This window comes from Chenopodium album, chromosome 18 (assembly GCF_948465745.1).
Source record: "Chenopodium album chromosome 18, dcCheAlbu1.1, whole genome shotgun sequence".
NCBI lineage: Eukaryota > Viridiplantae > Streptophyta > Magnoliopsida > Caryophyllales > Amaranthaceae > Chenopodium > Chenopodium album.
In genome coordinates this window covers 33730704-33744545 of record NC_137851.1, presented here as the reverse complement: position 1 = coordinate 33744545, position 13842 = coordinate 33730704, and positions in this window count along the sequence as shown.

Genomic DNA, 13842 nt, shown 5'->3' with positions numbered 1-13842 from the left:
AAAGACTTCCTCCTCTTCTTCAATAGCTTCGACAGGTTTAATGAGGTTCGAGGGGTCAACCTGATTTTCCTCATCGAAAATAGCCAAGGAATCCGACAGTGGTGCATTATTGATACTTGGCTTCTTGCTTGCAGGGGGCAATGGAAGTTTGTTGTTATCAATTAAATCTTGGATTGCTTCCTTTAACTTCCAACAATTTTCTGTGAGATGGCCCCTACCCTGATGATACTTGCAATGTGCGAGTTCCAGCTAGTCGTTCTCTTTTCGACAGGTGGGTCCCCAAACGGTCCAATGGAAGTTATAAAACCTTTTGCATGTAAGCGATCGAATGTGGTGTCATAACTCATACCAATAGGGGTAAAGTTCCTCCTAAATGTTTTCTTTTGTCCTTGATTATTCATAGCGAGGATTTCATTCAAATTAAAGGTACTAACATTATTTGAGTGGGTGGTTTTGGAAGAAGAAGGATTGTCGTTCTTCTTGCCTTTCCAGCCACTATTAGAGTTACTATTGTTAGCAGCTTTTTGTTTAGCTAGGTCGTCTTCAATATTGATACCAATGTCATAGACGGCCTTAAAAGTGTGCAAGTTATTTTGGTATTTGAGATGCTTGGAATATTTTTCTTGGAGGTTCTTGATGAACATCCTCACAGACTCTTTCTCACTAGGCACTTCAACCATCTTTGCAGAAGTTTCCCTCCATTTATTAAAGAAGGAAGTAAAGTCTTCATTCTCTTTCTGTTTAAGTATTTCAAGTTCCCTATGATCAGTTTCAACTTGAATATTGCATTTATATCTATCAATGAAAGCGTTTACAATTGACTCCCAACTAGAGGTTTTCTCTTTATCAAGAGAAAAGTACCATTGCTGACAAACGGTTTCTAAAGATAGAGAAAACACAGAATGAAAAACTTTCTTGTTTATTCCCTTAATATTCATTACAGTTTCAAAGGCTCTTAAATGAAAATAAGGGTTATCCATTGCTTTGAATTTCGGGATGTTGTTGGCATTGAACTTCTGCGGAAGAAGATCCTTGTCCACCGAGACCCCTTATGAGCTAATGCCCTGGAATCTATGTTCATTGGATAATCTGCTCAAACTTTCCTGGATGAGCTCCATTTGATGTTGTCTCATAGGGTCATTGATTTGAAGAGTCAGATTCTTCAACATTTCAGCCATGTTAGCCACTTGTCCCTTGAGTTCGTTGACTTCTTCTTGACTTGCCATTATCTTCTTAGCTTTCCTTTTTCGACCAATTGGCTTATCAAAAAGTGAGATTTGAACGAAAGTGTAATACCTCGTATTTTTATACGTATTTTATTTAAAATAAGTATTTTGAGAAGTATTTAATTGAATTTAAATGTTTTATTTAAAGTATTTTATTTACTTATTTTAATAAATTGGAAATATTTTATAAAAGGAAAGTTTATTTAATTAATTATTTTAATTAAGTTGGGGTTTAATTTAGTAAAGTTTATTTTAGTAAAGTTTTATTAGGGATAGGATTAGGAAAATTAAAAAGGGAAAAGTTTAGGGAGAAGGGTTTTAGAAAAGGGGTATAAATATCCCACATATGAGGCAAATCAAACTTTTCCCAGAGTGGAAAAAACCCAAGGTAAACTTCTCTGTCCTTTTCCTTATTCTTTTTTTTTTTCTCTTTTCCTTCTCCCCTTCCCCTTCTTTTTTTTCGGCCACCCCCACCACCACCGCTGCAAGCCACCGGCAGAAGGTGGCTGCCGCCGCCAGCAGCACCAGCCGCCGGCAGCCGGCTAGTGGTGGCTGCCACCTTCTTTCTCTCTCCTTTTTCGAAAAAAAAAAAATTATTAATTTTGTTTTAAAAATCAATTTAATCCTAGATCTAAATATTAATTAAGGGTTTTGTGATTTGATTTTGATGTTTGATTAGAAGTATTATATTAATTAATTTTGAGATTATGTTTTTAATTAAAAAGCCCCAATTTTTGAAACCCTAGGTTCTTGATTTATAAATTATTGAAGGATTATGATATATAATGGTGTAAACCTTTGATTAAAGTGTTTTAAGACTAAATTACAGTAAGATTTAATTAAAATAAAGTGCTGGAATTTTTGGTAAAGCATTAGAAATCAAGTTTCTTTAAGGAATTTTAATTACCCATTATTTGAGATTTAATTATGAGGTTTTAAATATAATTTCAGCTTATTTTAAATAAATTTTGAGGGGTTTTATAATAGTATATATTGCTGGAAATTTGTGTAGAGTGGGTTTTAATATTCTTTTATGATTTTAAATTGTAGGAGACTTTGAAGTGAGTGATTTCTATTAATTGTGGCGATATTAAGATCGTATTCAAGGTACGTTCGCGTACTTAGCATAATTATGTTGATGTAGAAGCATGCTAAGTGTGTTTGATTGATTACAAGTAGTATCATGCTAGGTTTGGATTGGAAATTAAGATTTGGATGTTATTGGTGATTGGATTATGAAGCATGATTTATTTGTGATGGAATATTGGATGGAAAATAATAGTTTGGAATATTATTTATGAACCACATATTTATTTATGGTATGATAGAGAGCATGTTTAAGTAAACTAAATGTTTAATTTGATTTGGAATATTGAAAAGGAATTTTATTATGGTTCATATAATTTTTATTGATGCTTTAAGCATGAGGAAGGAGCTATATAAGTGTCTATGTACACGAGGAATAAATTGTATGTTGGTGCCTTAGTGCACTTAAGGTGTTTTTAACACCAAGGGATAGGATTTGTGGCGCTTTATGCGTTTAAGGTGTCATTGGCACCGAGGTAGAATTTAAAAAGGGTTCAACATTGAATATTATGTGGTCACTAATTATTCAAGAATTAAATTGATATATTTGATTGTTTGAATAATTATTGTTGATTGAATTATTATGGTTTGAGAGTCATCACCAAGTTTAATAATCGGTAAATAACGTAAAGTGAAAGAGATTACGCACCAAAACTCTTGGAACGTATATACCTTGAGTATGAACATATGGGGGGAGTTATGGGGTTTTATATTTAACCATAACTTCTAATGGAGTACAGGACGTTGTATATTCCTTTTTATTATTATTATGCGCTGGAATTCCGCCACCTATGTGTGGTTTTTTATGCTGGCACGGTTAGCTCCCGTGTCAGTAACCTCAATTTATTGGGGGAGGCTTGGGGGAAACCCGTTCGATGTGTAATCAATGCTAAATAAATTATTTAGTGTCTAGTGAGAATTTTTGTTGAGTGTTGTATGCTTGAAAAACAGGTGCAACAAGGTAAGTCGTGTGTTGATAGGAAATTGTGTGTTAGTGTGTTAATTACGCTTATGTACTCAGCTTTGCTGATTGTGTGTTTTGTGTGTTTGTTGGCCTTGTCTTTATCTTGGCCCTATGATGACCCATTTATAATGGAGAGTAGTGGAAATAGGTAGAGATAAGTTTTTCAGGTGTTGAAGCATATTCATGAACGGGCATGAGTGAAGAGCGTATTATGCTAGTTTCCATAAGTTTATGATGTGTTTATCGCTTTAATTAATTATGATGATATTATTATGCGTGACTAACGAAAAGGTTTGAATTTGGTTTGGTTTTAATAAGGGCCTATAATGGTTCCAAGTTGTAGGTTGATCTTATTTTACTTCGTTTGACTTTGGTTTGACTTTACTTTCGTTGATTTACTTTTTAAGTTGACTTGTTTTGAAAGGGTTTGAAATTAGTCTTCCGTTGTGTGTCTTTGATAGTTGCCTTAGCCGTTATCACGGTGGCGGTAATATCTTAGATATTCCTAATTTGAGATTTTAAATAGAGCAAAACAGGTATTTTAAAAGAAAGGAATTTCTAGGGTGTTACAAAGTGGTATCTGGGAGCTTTGGTTGATATTTTATTACCACTAAAGCCAAAAACGTGTTTTAAAGTGTGTTAAATTTAATCTTGGCCAAGTACTTATTTATTGGTAAAATTTTTAGAGAATTAATTTCTATTCTATTTTATTTTATTCTGATTATTTTATTTTTGGAAGATTAAATATTTATTGATTTAATTTAAAACCAAATTTTTTTATTTATTTATTTGGTTCGAATTTTTTTTAAAAAGAAAGGTCAAAATTTTTTTTTATTTTATTTAATGGTCCGAAAAAAAAAATTTAGAAGGAAGATTCGAAATTTTTTTTTTAGGGAGGTTCGAATTTTGCCTTCTTTCTTATTTAATTTCGAAAAATTTGATTAAAAAGGAGTCAAAAATATTTTTAGTTTGCTCATTTTGCAGGAAAGCGAGGATTAAGGTAAGCATTATGTGTTAATAGCTTTAAAAAGCATGTTGGTGAGATTGGGTAGGAAAGAAATTGGGCATATAAGTTAGGAATAATCATGTTCTTGTATGCATTAATTTTTAGGTTGTGATGTTTAATCATGTTTATGGACTACTTGTAAGCATGTATTTATGTGGTTAGAAATAAGAAAATTGTTTGATTGAACATTGAACCTATTTCATGCAAGAACTGTATTATTTTGCTTTCTTTGGGAAAGGGAATTCTTTTCTAAGTCTTTTCCTTACAGGATGCCGAATCTTCCTAGCAGATACACCGAACTAGGCACTCTCTCTAAGAAACCAAATGAACATCCCTATGATTACGTTCAAAAGATTCGCTTTTACTGTTCCTACAGGAGCAATGTTTTAAAGGACAGAGTTTTTGATAGCCCTTATCGTATTTCAGCTATGATTGTCCGTTGCTTGCCGGATGAGCCCCCTTATTATGCTGTCAAATCCAAATTTTCTGATTTCTATTTACTAGGGGACATCCCAAACTACTACAAAACAGGGACTATTATGGACAATGGTACCCGGATTATAGATTTTTAATTTCCTACCTTGTTAGGGTCGAGAAGGCCCATTGCCGACAACTTCACCTTCCATACCATGATTATTATTTTGAAAACCCAGTGGGGCAAAATCCACCTTCTCCTAGTCATCAATCAGAGAATTCTTCTTCTTCTTCTCATTCTTCAGGGGGAAATCAAGCGGAAAATGAGGAACAACAACAGGGAGATAGTTCACTCATGGAAATTTCTAATCCATATCCACCTCCAACTCCAGTCATTATAGAAGTTTCTTCTGATGAGGAGGAAGAGGGAGAGTTCATACAGGTGGAACCTGAACCAGAGTCACCCGAGCCAATGGAGGAGGAAGATGATTCGGAGTTTGACCCTGGTAGCTACAAGCAGTCGGCCGACAAGAGAGACGATGTCCGGAAGGATTAGATTTTTATAGCTTTCCTCGTCGTAAATTTTCGGTTTTTATTTCAGTTATTATCACTCCAGTTTTAAAGTAATAAGTGGCATGACCACATAAGCTTCTAGAAAATAATTTTATTTTAGTAATTCCCGTTTATTTTAAATAATAAAAAAAAATTATTTATTTCTTTATCGAAAATTTTATATGATTAATAGAGAAATTCAATTAATTTCCAAATCGCCCATTTCACATCACTATTCCAATAGCCAAAATTCCAAGCAAATTAATTCCAATAAAATTATTTCTAAGCTATGGGAATCTATGGGAATTATTTTTCTTTATCAATGTGATGCTTTATTAAGTGTATGGTTGATTAGCAATCAATAATTGATTGACAAAGCTACAAATTTAGGGAATTCTTAGCTTTTGCTATCCCAATTTGTTAGCTTCAAATTTTATTGTGAATGTTTCAAATGGTGTTAAGTGATAGATGAGTGTATGTCTTAAGAGTTGACCATAGCCATCCTCTAATATAGACCCTTGTTCTTAATTCAGGAGGAGCAAAATGGCAGGGGGAAATAATTCTGGGAGTGAGTTGAATGAGGTTGTTAGGCAGTTAGCAGTTGTAGCTCAGCAGTTGGCAAGGAATTCATCCACCAATGGGGATGCTCAAGGAGAACTTTTTAAGAAGGTAGCTCAAAGCAAACCACCAACCTATCAAGGAGAGCCTGACCCTACCATATTGGAAAACTGGTTAAGGGAATTTGAGAAACTGTTTGGGGCAGTTGGGTGCCCAGAAAATTCTAAGGTAGGCTGTGCTACCTATTACTTGAGAGGTGAAGCTGATCTTTGGTGGCAACAAAATGAAACAACTATTAGAGCGCTGCCTGGATTCAATTGGACTAAGTTCCAAGAAAAGATGAGAGACAAGTTTTACCCTAGGTTCTTACAGAAGCAGAAGGCTGAGGAGTTCTCAAACCTCAAAATGAAGGGCATGTCAGTGACTGAATACTATACGAAGTTTATAGAGCTGTCTCGTTTTGCTGAAGAGTCGGTTTCTACGGAGAAAGCAAAGGCTAGGAAGTTTGAGAGTGGGTTGACTACTGATTTGCAGCTGAAGTTATGTGGTCAAGTGTTTGAAACCTTGGATGAAGTATATGGCAGAGCTGCGCACTTGTATGCTTTGGAGTTGAAGAAAAAGAAGGAACTGGCGGATGTGGAAGTGAAAGAGAAGAGAAAAGAAATAGGACAGAACTCTGGGAGTCAACAAGGTAACCAGAATAGCTTCAAAAAGCAAAAGTACTACCATAACAACAACTTCCACAACAACAACAATTCCCAAGGTAACAATCGTCAAGGAGGACGTAACTTCAATGGAGGGGTTAGGAGTAATAACCAAGGGAATAACAGAAATGAGAGGCGTTATTTTTGCAGGAGATGCAAGAATAACCATCCTGGAAAAGATTGTGAGGGCAACTTGGTTGTTTGTCGTGCTTGTAACAAGCTTGGACATCGAGAGTATGAGTGTTTCTCTAAGGGTTCTAATGGGAGTAAACCAAGCAATAATTCAGGAGGGACCCAAAGGAACTTTTAGGGAAACAACAACAACTTCAATGGGAATAAGGGAGCGCAGCAGAACGGAGCAAGGAATAATAACAACAACAGCAATGGGAACAATCAGCAGAAAAGTGGAGCTGTAGGAAAATTGAATGTGTTGAGTAGGCATGAGGCGGATTCCACGAAGGATGTTATCACTGGTACTTTTTCTATCCACTCTATTCCTGTTAAAGTTTTATTTGATTCTGGTGTAACTTTTTCTTTCATTTCGAAAAGAATTGCTTCGAAACTTAAAGACCGTTTGAAAACAGTAGAAGTAGTAGATTTACCAATAACCATTCCAACGGGTGGGGTAGTGAACTGTACCAAAACCTTTAAGAATGTACCTTTAGAGATCGAAGGGAAAGAGTTTCAGTCGGATCTGATTGAGTTTGGGTTAAAGGATTTTGATGTCATCCTAGGAATGGATTGGTTGAGCAAGTACAATGCAGAAATAGGTTGTCGATCGCAGAAAGTAAAAATGACCACAAGTGGGAATGAGGCAGTGACGTATTGGATGCATGGCAAAGTCAAATGCCCTAGATTGATTTCTGTATTGAAGTTGGCAAAGTACATGAGAAAGGGGCATCCAATATACTTTTGTAGTGTGAGGAACATGGATTATGAGGAGGCAGTTAAGCCAGAAAATATAGAAGTAGTAAATGAATTTCTGGATGTATTTTCGGACGAGATCCCTGAGATGCCACCTAAGAGGGCAATCGATTTCACTATAGACTTAGTCCTAGGAACAGCACCAATACCCAAGGCACCATATCGGATGGCACCGGCAGAAATGAGTGAGTTAAAGGAGCAATTGCAGGATTTGTTGGACAAGGGGTACATCAGGCCGAGTGCGTCCCCTTGGGGAGCACCAGTTCTATTTGTTAAAAAGAAAGACGGAAGCATGAGGTTATGTATCGATTATAGGGAACTGAATAAGGTGACAATAAAGAACAAGTATCCACTTCCAAGGATTGATGATTTATTTGATCAATTGAAAGGCGCAACCATGTTTTCTAAGATTGACTTGAGGTCTGGATATCATCAATTGAGGATTGCAGATGAAGACATCCCTAAAACTGCTTTTAGGACGAGATACGGACACTATGAGTTTACGGTGATGCCATTTGGATTGACCAATGCTCCGGCAATCTTTATGGATTTGATGAACAGGGTGTTTCATCAATTTATGGACAAGTTCGTTGTAGTATTTATAGATGACATATTGGTTTACTATAAGAACAAAGAGGAACATGTGGAACACCTGAGAGCAATTCTGCAAACACTGAGAGAAAACAATCTTTATGCAAAGTTCTCTAAGTGTGAATTTTGGTTGGAAAAGGTAGCATTCTTAGGTCATTTCGTGTCTAAGGATGGCGTGGAAGTAGATCCAGCCAAGATCGAAGCTATAAAGGGTTGGCCTACGCCTAAAACAGTGTCTGACATTCGGAGTTTCTTAGGTCTAGCAGGATATTATAGGCGTTTTGTGAAGGATTTCTCGAAAATTGCAAAACCTATGACTACTCTAATGAAGAAAGACAAGAAGTTTGAGTGGGACGATAAGTGTGAAGAAGCATTCCAACTCTTAAAGCAGAAGCTGGTTACAGCACCAGTGCTTACCCTACCAGACGACAGTGGTACCTATGATGTGTATAGCGATGCGTCAAAGAATGGTCTGGGGTGTGTGCTTATGCAAAATGGGAAGGTAATTGCATACGCATCAAGGCACTTAAAGACTCATGAAGTGAATTACCCAACCCATGATTTGGAACTTGCTGCGATTATCTTTGCACTAAAGATCTGGCATCATTACTTGTATGGAGTGAAATGTAGAATTTATACAGACCATAAGAACTTAAAATACATTTTCACTCAAAAGGATTTGAACTCTCGACAGAGGAGGTGGTTGGAATATACGACGGATTACGACCTGGACATACAATACCACGAAGGGAAAGCAAACGTAGTTGCAGATGCTCTAAGTCGTAAGACCAGTCATGGATTAAGTACCTTGATAGTGGCTGATGAGTTATGTAGGGAAATGAGAAAAATGAATTTAGAAGTAGTAGAATGGGGAGTACCAGCTGACATTCTAGCGAACCTAACTATCCAACCAACCATATTCGACGAGATAAGGGAAAACCAAGTAGGAGATGTGAAATTGGATAGGATTCGAGAGAAAATAAAGCAAGGCAAAGCTACGGATTTCAAAATTCATGAAGATGGAAGTTTGAGGTATAAGGGTCGATGGTGCGTACCTCAAAAGTGTGAGGAAGTGAAGAGAAAACTAATGGAAGAGGGGCACAATACGCCCTATTCAGTACACCCAGGAGGGGATAAGCTATATAAGGACTTGAAAAAGGTGTATTGGTGGCCTAGAATGAAGAATGAAGTTGCGAAATTCGTAGAAAAGTGTCTGACTTGCCAAAAAGTGAAAATAGAACACAAGAGGCCACAGGGAATGGTGCAACCATTGGAAATTCCTGGATGGAAGTGGGATTGCATTTCGATGGATTTTGTGACTTGCCTTCCAAAATCAAAGAGTGGAAATGATACCATTTGGGTAGTGGTGGACAGACTGACAAAATCTGCGGTGTTTATACCAATGAAGGAGACTTGGAAGATGGAGCAACTTGCAAAGTCTTACATCAAGAATGTTGTGAGGCTACATGGAATTCCAAAGGATATTGTGTCTGATAGAGATTCCCGATTTCTCTCAAAATTTTGGAGAAGCGTACAGGAAAACTTTGGTACGACACTTAGGATGAGTACAGCGTTTCACCCTGCCTCAGATGGGCAAACTGAGAGAACCATTCAAACCTTGGAGGACATGTTGCGAGCTTCCGTTATAGACTTCCAAGGAGGATGGGAGGATAGTTTGGATTTGATTGAATTTTCTTACAATAATAGTTATCATGCGAGCATAGGAATGGCTCCATTTGAGGCATTATATGGGAGAAAGTATCGTAGTCCAATTTGTTGGAACGATATAAGCGAAACAATGATTCTAGGGCCTCAAATGATCGAGGATACAGTGAAGCAAGTAAAGGAAATTCAAGCCAAGATTCAAGCAGCTCAAGATCGCCAAAAGAGCTACGCAGATTTAAAGCGTAGAGAAGAGGAGTTTGATGTTGGTAATAAGGTGTTATTAAAAGTATCACCAATGAAAGGAGTAATGCGATTTGGAAGAAAGGGAAACTGAGCCCAAAGTACATTGGTCCATATGAGATACTGCAAAGAATAGGCAAAGTAGCTTATCGGTTAGCCTTACCTATGGAGCTAAGCAAAGTACACGATGTATTTCACGTGTCTCAATTAAGAAGGTATATACCTGATAAATCCCATGTACTGAAACCTGAAACCATAGAGCTAGACCAAAGTTTGACCTATGAAGAAAGACCTGTCAAAATTCTTGATAGCAAAGTGCGTAGTACACGCAATAAGAATGTTAAGATTGTGAAAGTGTTATGGTCTAATCAAGAGTATGAGGAAGCCACTTGGGAGGCAGAAGATGAAATGAAAAAGTAATACCCTGAGTTGTTTCAGGTATGTTGAGTTACGGGGACGTAACTCGTTTTCTTTTAGGGGGGTAGAATGTAGTAGAATTTCGCGTTTTTCCTACATTTTCAGTTATTTTTGTGCTTTTTACACAATTTTATCGCACATTTTGAGTTCTTGTGTTCTCAATGAGATGCAAAAAGGGCAAAGGTATGACAAAAAGTACAGCAATATTATACTAACTAAGGAAAAATTTCGGATTTCATTCCCCAAGTTTCGGGACGAAACTTCTTTTAAGGAGGGTAGACTGTAATACCTCATATTTTTATACGTATTTTATTTAAAATAAGTATTTTGAGAAGTATTTAATTGAATTTAAATGTTTTATTTAAAGTATTTTATTTACTTATTTAATAAATTGGAAATATTTTATAAAAGGAAAGTTTATTTAATTAATTATTTTAATTAAGTTGGGGTTTAATTTAGTAAAGTTTATTTTAGTAAAGTTTTATTAGGGATAGGATTAGGAAAATTAAAAGGGAAAGTTTAGGGAGAAGGGTTTTAGAGAAGGGGTATAAATATCCCACATATGAGGCAAATCAAACTTTGCCTATAGTGGAGAAAACCCAAGGTAAACTTCTCTCTCCTTTTCCTTATTCTTTTTTTTTTCTCTTTTCCTTCTCCCCTTCCCCTTCTTTTTTTTCGGCCACCCCCACCACCACCGCTGCCAGCCACCGGCAGCAGGTGGCTGCCGGCGCCGATAGCCGGCTGGTGGTGGCTGCCACCTTCTTTCTCTCTCCTTTTTCGAAAAAAAAAATTATTAATTTTGTTCTAAAAATCAATTTAATCCTAGATCTAAATATTAATTATGGGTTTTATGATTTGATTGTGATGTTTGATTAGAAGTATTATATTAATTAATTTTCAGATTATGTTTTTAATTAAAAAGCCCCAATTTTTGAAACCCTAGGTTCTTGATTTATAAATTATTGAAGGATTATGATATATAATGGTGTAAACCTTTGATTAAAGTGTTTTAAGACTAAATTACAGTAAGATTTAATTAAAATAAAGTGCTGGAATTTTTGGTAAAGCATTAGAAATCAAGTTTCTTTAAGGAATTTTAATTACCCATTAATTGAGATTTAATTATGAGGTTTTAAATATAATTTCAGCTTATTTTAAATAAATTATGAGGGGTTTTATAATAGTATATATTGCTGGAAATTTGTGTAGAGTGGGTTTTAATATTCTTTTATGATTTTAAATTGTAGGAGACTTTGAAGTGAGTGATTTCTATTAATTGTGGCGATATTAAGATCGTATTCAAGGTACGTTCGCGTACTTAGCATAATTATGTTGATGTAGAAGCATGCTAAGTGTGTTTGATTGATTACAAGTAGTATCATGCTAGGTTTGGATTGGAAATTAAGATTTGGATGTTATTGGTGATTGGATTATGAAGCATGATTTATTTGTGATGGAATATTGGATGGAAAATAATAGTTTGGAATATTATTTATGAACCACATATTTATTTATGGTATGATAGAGAGCATGTTTAAGTAAACTAAATGTTTAATTTGATTTGGAATATTGAAAAGGAATTTTATTATGGTTCATATAATTTTTATTGATGCTTTAAGCATGAGGAAGGAGCTATATAAGTGTCTATGTACACGAGGAATAAATTGTATGTTGGTGCCTTAGTGCACTTAAGGTGTTTTTAACACCAAGGGATAGGATTTGTGGCGCTTTATGCGTTTAAGGTGTCATTGGCACCGAGGTAGAATTTAAAAAGGGTTCAACATTGAATATTATGTGGTCACTAATTATTCAAGAATTAAATTGATATATTTGATTGTTTGAATAATTATTGTTGATTGAATGATTATGGTTTGAGAGTCATCACCAAGTTTAATAATCGGTAAATAACGTAAAGTGAAAGAGATTACGCACCAAAACTCTTGCAACGTATATACCTTGAGTATGAACATATGGGGGGAGTTATGGGGTTTTATATTTAACCATAACTTTTAATGGAGTACAGGACGATGTATATTCCTTTTTATTATTATTATGCGCTGGAATTCCGCCACCTATGTGTGGTTTTTTATGCTGGCACAGTTAGCTCCCGTGTCAGTAACCTCAATTTATTGGGGGAGGCTGGGGGGAAACCCGTTCGATGCGTAATCAATGCTAAATAAATTATTTAGTGTCTAGTGAGAATTTTTGTTGAGTGTTGTATGCTTGAAAAACAGGTGCAACAAGGTAAGTCGTGTGTTGATAGGAAATTGTGTGTTAGTGTGTTAATTACGCTTATGTACTCAGCTTTGCTGATTGTGTGTTTTGTGTGTTTGTTGGCCTTGTCTTTATCTTGGCCCTATGATGACCCATTTATAATGGAGAGTAGTGGAAATAGGTAGAGATAAGTTTTTCAGGTGTTGAAGCATATTCATGAACGGGCATGAGTGAAGAGCGTATTATGCTAGTTTCCATAAGTTTATGATGTGTTTATCGCTTTAATTAATTATGATAATATTATTATGCGTGACTAACGAAAAGGTTTGAATTTGGTCTGGTTTTAATAAGGGCCTATAATGGTTCCAAGTTGTAGGTTGATCTTATTTTACTTCGTTTGACTTTGATTTTACTTTACTTTCGTTGATTTACTTTTTAAGTTGACTTGTTTTGAAAGGGTTTGAAATTAGTCTTCCGCTGTGTGTCTTTGATAGTTGCCTTAGCCGTTGTCACGGTGGCGGTAATATCTTAGATATTCCTAATTTAAGATTTTAAATAGATTAAAATAGGTATTTTAAAAGAAAGGAATTTCTAGGGTGTTACAGAAAGTGTTGTCCTTGATTAAACGCCCTTCCTTTCTTAACCACGCGCTGTAGATTAAACCATATTTGTTTTAATGACTTGACTCAAGTTGACTTTGATTTTATGGTTTAAAAAAAAAAAGCAAAAATAGGGTGCATATTTTTGGGAATGGGTTCAAACAAGTGGTTTAATTGGAGGATTAATATCCGACTTACCCCCCTAAAAAAAATTCTAGGGTAAACGCATTCAAGATTCTCTAGACATGGTCAAGGTGTGACATACATGTTAAGTGTGTGCTTTATAAGTGAGTGCAAGTGACATGCTTTGACTATTGTGTATGACCATGGGACTAAGTGCCTAGACTCAATTAAGGACTTAAATATGGCTAAAGCCATTAACAAATTGGTTAAACTGATTAGCAGACTGTTTAATTAGACTCGTCGTGATGACTCGAGTAAGAATCTGAACTGTCGCCGGAACAACAGAACTGTCGCCACTGTTTGAAGCTTGTCGCCAAACGACAAGTCTGTCGCCAGGCGACAAGTAGTAAACTGCGGCGCCACAGCCCAAACTCCTGCGCCATTGCTGGAACATTAATCTGGGACTGTTTCCAGTAAGTTTACTCTAAGGGGACATGCCTACAATCGTACTAAGTCAGATTAATTACTTTGTTAGTCTTTAATTAGTCAAATTAATTAA